Genomic DNA, 6000 nt, shown 5'->3' with positions numbered 1-6000 from the left:
TTCTATATAGTTTGTTTAAAATACAGAGGGAAGCTCCCTGTACATTGTCCCATCAAACATATCCTTTTCTGCTCACTTTATTACTTGCACCGACACAAAGTATGCCGGGTACAGTTTGATCCTGATCACTGCAAATCCCTTCAGCCTGCCCACTCTGCTCTCTCCAGATGTGATTAGTTACAAGACAGCATGAAACAAACAGGAACCTCGGATTTTAGTTTTGAAATGAAGATTTAAGTTGCTGTGGGTGGATTCTCTGTAGCAGGAGAGGTGGTTGCGGGCCGGTGGAGCGGAGGGCAGTAATGGTCCGACAGATGGACGGGGAGGCTTCATAAACAATTGGTGTACGCCGCAAACTGGGAATAATAACCTGAACTTTCGGGGCTTTATCGCCCTCGCTCGGTTCAATCTCGCTCTCACTCCCTCCCTTTAAATCTAATCTCCAAATCACCCCGTCAGCAGCGGCTGCCTCCTATTCCCCCTTCGCTGCGTTGGATATATAGATATAGATGTAGTTCAATAATACCCTTTTATCGGCAGTAATTCAGTCACGATTGTAGGCCGGGCATCGAGATACCGACTTCAGGGGAGGAGAGGGTGGGGAACCAGTGAGTGTAGAACTGAACCAAGCCAGAGTCGATACCTTCAGGGGAGGGAGGGGAGCCAGTGAGTGTAGAACTGAACCAAGCCAGAGTCGATACCTTCAGGGGAGGGAGGGGAGCCAGTAAGTGTAGAACTGAACCCAGACAGAACTGGTGGTGAAAACTGGGAGCGGAGGACAAGCTGTCTTCAGACGTGCGATGTGTTTGAATTTCAGGACAGGGAGGATGGAGAGTGTATGGGACAGGGATTTACAGCTTTGGAGGAACAAGGGAGGAAAGAATGTTCCATAGAATCTAGAATTTTCTGTTCTGAATTTCTGTCCTGTACTTGCAGTAATGATTTTTGTAAACTCCTTTTCCAGGGTATTAGAAAAGGAGGATTTGCAGACGGGAAACTCAAACGAAATATCACGTCAAGATCTGACCGAATCACTCGATTCCTCACCACCTGAATATCATCGGCCTTTGAATGTGGAAGGAGAAATGTTTGTCTGTTCTGTCTGTGGGAAAAGATTTCAAACATCAGTGTGACTGGTAAAGCACCGAGACACACACACCCGAGTGAGAGTGTTCCAGTGCACTGACTGTGGAAAGAGCTTCAACCAATTACACAGCCTGAAAAAACATCGCACCCATTCACAGCGGGGCGACACTGTACACGTGTTCTGTGTGTGGACGAGGCTTCAACTGATCATCCAACCTGGAGAGACACAAGGACACCCGCACCACAGAGAAACCGTGGGAATGTGGAGACTGTGGGAAGGGATTCAATTACCATCTGATCTGGAAGTTCATAGGTGCAGTATCACCAGGGGGAGGCCATTTACCTGATCAGTGTGTGGGAAGGGATTCACTTTGAAATGCAACCTGCTGACACACCAGCAAGTTCACACTGGGGAGAGGCTGTTCACCTGCTCTGGGTGTGGGGAGGGATTCACTGTGTCATCCAACCTGCTGACACACCAGTGAGTTCACAAGTGACTGAAGGATTCGATTCGACTGTTACCCCAGACTGAATCGTCTCCATTCTGACAGTTGGGGTTTCTTTCAGTTGATATTGATTTCCCCCTATAACTGGGCTGGAATTTAATTTTCTGGAATTAGACCAATTATTCAATGGGAAAAAGGTCAGGTAAAGATAATGTTGATGTGTTTGCATCCATACTTCACTGTTTAAACAGCTTTCTTCAAATATTGAAAGCTGCAACAAACTGAGCTAAACTTTCTTGAACCATTGACAATAAAATAAATTGAATCTGCAGATTGGTTTTGGATTTCTCTGGGATGGAGCTGGACATGATGTGCCTTGAAATACCGCCGGTGTCCAGTAGATGGCGCTGTCCCTCCAACTAACTCCGACTAAGAGGAGAGTGACTGCCCCCTAGAGCAGGAGGAATGAGGGCAGCCCAGGGTCAGACACTGAACATACTGCACCCCACAGTAACATCACACACTGCCCCCTCCCTGGGGCAGCCCAGGGTCAGACACTGAACATACTGCACCCCACAGTAACATCACACACTGCCCCCTCCCTGGGGCAGCTCAGGGTCAGATACTGAACATACTGCACCCCACAGTAACATCACACACTGCCCCCTCCCTCGGGCAGCTCAGGGTCAGATACTGAACATACTGCACCCCACAGGGACATCACACACTGCCCCCCTCCCTGGGGCAGCTCAGAGTCAGACACTGAACATACTGCACCCCACAGGGACATCACTCAGTGCCCCCTCCCTGGGGCAGCTCCGGGTCAGACACTGAACATACTGCACCCCACAGGGACATCACTCAGTGCCCCCTCCCTGGGGCAGCTCAGGGTCAGACGCTGAACATACTGCACCCTACAGGGACATCACACACAGCCCCCTCCCTGGGGCAGCTCAGAGTCAGAACTTGGGGCTCAATTTTCCCCACCATTCTGTGCTGTTTTTTTGGCGTCCGTTTTTTTTGGAGCAAACTAAAATCTCCAAGTTTCCCCAAAGTTTCTGCGCCATCATAAACCACTTGGGTACGATTTTTTGACATCACTGGGCGTGTAAACCTGCCATCTGCGCCATTTCTTGCCATTTAAGCGAGTTTGGCCAACCACGATTTCTTTTAAGATGGTGTAGTGGACCGTGCTGAAAAACCTTCTGGGCTTTTAACAAATCAACGCACGTAACAAAATCGGCGTAAAAAAAGTGCTATTGATTTTAGCTGAGGTTTTGGAGGGAGTGAAGGAGGCATTAATTACACAAAATGAATGCATGATACATGTTCATTTTTGGAGAGTGAAAAGGGAAAAACTACATTTATTTGAAAGTCTAAATGGAAATTGTGACTTTTGACCAAGTTCCACCCCACCACCGAACCTCTCCTCACCGGGCTCGAGGTCGGAGTGCCGGCAGGCAGGATCGTTCCCTCGGCCAGACACACGAGCTTGGCACTCGGCTTCAAAAGAAGCCCGAGGGGTGGAAGTCGAACTCCTAGGTCCGGCCGAAGGAGCGATGCTGCCGACCGGTGATCCAACGCTGTGCGCCTCGAGCCCGGTGAGCATCGGAGACAATACAGAAGCATTTCTTTGCACAGCAAGGAAAAATATTAAATATTTTCCCCAGTCATCATTATAATGTGTATTTTGTGCCCCAAATGTCTGCCTTGTGAGGATTGCATCACCGTAGAAATCGAGCCTAATGTTGCGTATGCAGAGACCAGGGTGTGGTCTATGACTAGGCTGTCAATCTTGGAGAGAGAGGGAAGAAGTTGTGACTGCTTTCTGCTACTATTTTCATTGTGTTTCTAACTTAGAACAAATAATGCGGGCAATATTAATAATGCCTTACATAGTAAGAATCTTCTGCATCATGGTGATGCAGAGGAGACGATTGATACGACAGCATCACATCAGGAACCAGAGAGCGCGGAGGATGATGGCCAGGACGTTATAGAGAGCGAGGCGTTCATACCTGCACCTGAGTGAGGCAGACTGCATCAGAAGGCTCCGTTTTCGGAAGGAGGTCATAAGAGATCTGCGAATTAATGGAGGCAAACCTGCAGCCTAGAAGCTTGAGGAGGACTATTCTCTGTAGAAGTGAAGGTTACTGCAGCACTTGCATTCTATGCCTCTGGCATCAACTGGGAATGTATGCTCCATCTCTCAACATCCAACACATCTGCATTTGGCAGGTGACTGCTGCACTGTATGCCTGCAGGAACAACTACATTAAGTTCCCCATGACTGCCCAGGCAATGCGTGACAGGGCTGTGGACTTCTCCAGGATTGCTGGTTTCCCCAAGGTACAGGGTTACATTGACTGTACACACATCGCCTTGTGAGCACTTTTGGATGATTCCATGATGTACAGGAACAGAAAAGGGTTCCACTCGCTAAACACCCGGCTCATCATGGCAGTTGATGCCAGTTTTGGTTTCCATATTTATGAAAGGGATATACTTGCTTTGGAGGCAGTTCAGAGAAGGTTCACTAGAATGATTCCGGGGATGAGGGGTTGACTTATGAGGAAAGGTTGAGTAGGTTGGGCCACTACTCATTAGAATTCAGAAAAATGAGAGGTGATCTTATCAAAACGTATAAGATTATGAGGGTGCTTGACAAGGTGGATGCAGAGAGGATGTTTCCATTGATGGGGGAGACTAGAACTAGAGGGCATGATCTTAGAATAAGGGGCCGCCCATTTAAAACTGAGATGAGGAGGAATTTCTTCTCTGTGGGTTGTAAATCTGTGAAATTTACTGCCTCAGAGAGCTGTGGAAACTGGGACATTGAATAAATTTAAGACAAAAATAGACAGTTTCTTAAACGATAAGGGGTTATGGGGAGCGGGAAGTGGACCTGAGTCCATGATCGGATCAGCCATGATCGGATCAGCCATGATCGTATTAAATGGCGGAGCAGGCTCGAGGGGCCGTACAGCCTACTTCTGCTCTTTTCTTATGTTCTTATACCCAGGGAGCACCCATGATGCTTTCATCTTGCAGCAGCCACAAGGACAGAGCTGGCTGCTGGGGGACAAAGGGTACGGTTCGCCACCCGGCAGATGACCCCCCCACGTGTAACCCAGACAGAAGTCGAGCTTCAGTACATGTCCCATATAATGACCCACAGCAGTGGTTCCGATGCCTGGACCATACTGGAGGCTACTTGCAATGTGCCCATGAGACAAGGGGGTCAGTTCACTGTCATCTGCTGCATGCTGCACAACTTAGCCATCATGAGGCAACAGCAACTGGAAGTAGAAGAGCCACCTCAGGCGAGAGGGGATGAAGATGAGAAGGAGGAGGAGGAAGCTATGCAACTAACTCAACCCGCAGAACGATGGCAGAGGAGAAGATGGGGGGGGCGGCGGGGGACATCGTGCACCTTTTACCATTGCTCGAGCCTTGAGTCAGCGGTTAATCCTTGAATGCTTTGCTGCATGAAGGCTCAGCGGCACGTTTCACAATTGACCATGTTTACTGTTTGGACCTGTTCCATAATGTTGTGTTGTGTTAATTGAAGAAGTAATGTTAATGATGCTGCTTTAATTTCAAAAATAATTATGTTTATTAAAAATGTTTACACTCATACTTAACTTTAATAGTACTTAACTTTTTCGGTGGTGTATTTAGATTTCTAGAAGGCATTTGATAAAGTGCCAAATAAAAGGTTACTACACAAGATAAAAGTTCAGGGGGTTGGGGGTAATATATTACCATGGATAGAGGATTGGGTAACTAACAGAAAACAGAGAGTTGGGATAAATGGGTCTTTTTCCAGTTGGCAAAGTGACTAGTGGGGTGTCGCAGGGATCGGTGCTGGGGCCTCAACTATTTACAATCTATATTAATGACTTCGATGAAGGGACCAAGTGTAGTGTAGCCAAGTTTGCTGATGATACAAAGATGGGTGGGAAAGCAAATTGTGAGGAGGACACAAAAAATTTGCAAAGGAATATAGACAGGCTAAGTGAGTGAGCAAAAATTTGGCAGATGGAGTATAATGTGGGAAGATGTGAGGTTATCCACTTTGGCAGAAATAATAGAAAAGCAAATAATTTAAATGGAGAAAAATTGCAAAGTGCTGCAGTAGAGAGACCTGGGGGTTATTGTGCATGAAACACAAAAAGTTAGTATGCAGGTACAGCAAGTAATCAGGAAGGCAAATGGAATGTTGGCCTTTATTGCAAGGGGGATAAAGTATAAAAGCAGAGAAGTCCTGCTACAACTGTGCAGGGTATTGGTGAGGCCACACCTGGAGTACTGCATACAGTTTTGGTCTCCGTATTTAAGGAAGGATATATTTGCATTGGAGGCTGTTCAGAGAAGGTTCACTTGGTTGATTCTGGAGATGAGGGGGTTGACTTATGAGGATAGGTTGAGTAGGTTGGGCCTATACACATTGGAGTTCAGAAGAATG

Source organism: Pristiophorus japonicus, chromosome 9 (genome assembly GCF_044704955.1).
Source record: "Pristiophorus japonicus isolate sPriJap1 chromosome 9, sPriJap1.hap1, whole genome shotgun sequence".
NCBI lineage: Eukaryota > Metazoa > Chordata > Chondrichthyes > Pristiophoridae > Pristiophorus > Pristiophorus japonicus.
The sequence above is the reverse complement of the archived record's forward strand: the minus strand, read 5'-3'. Positions refer to the sequence as shown.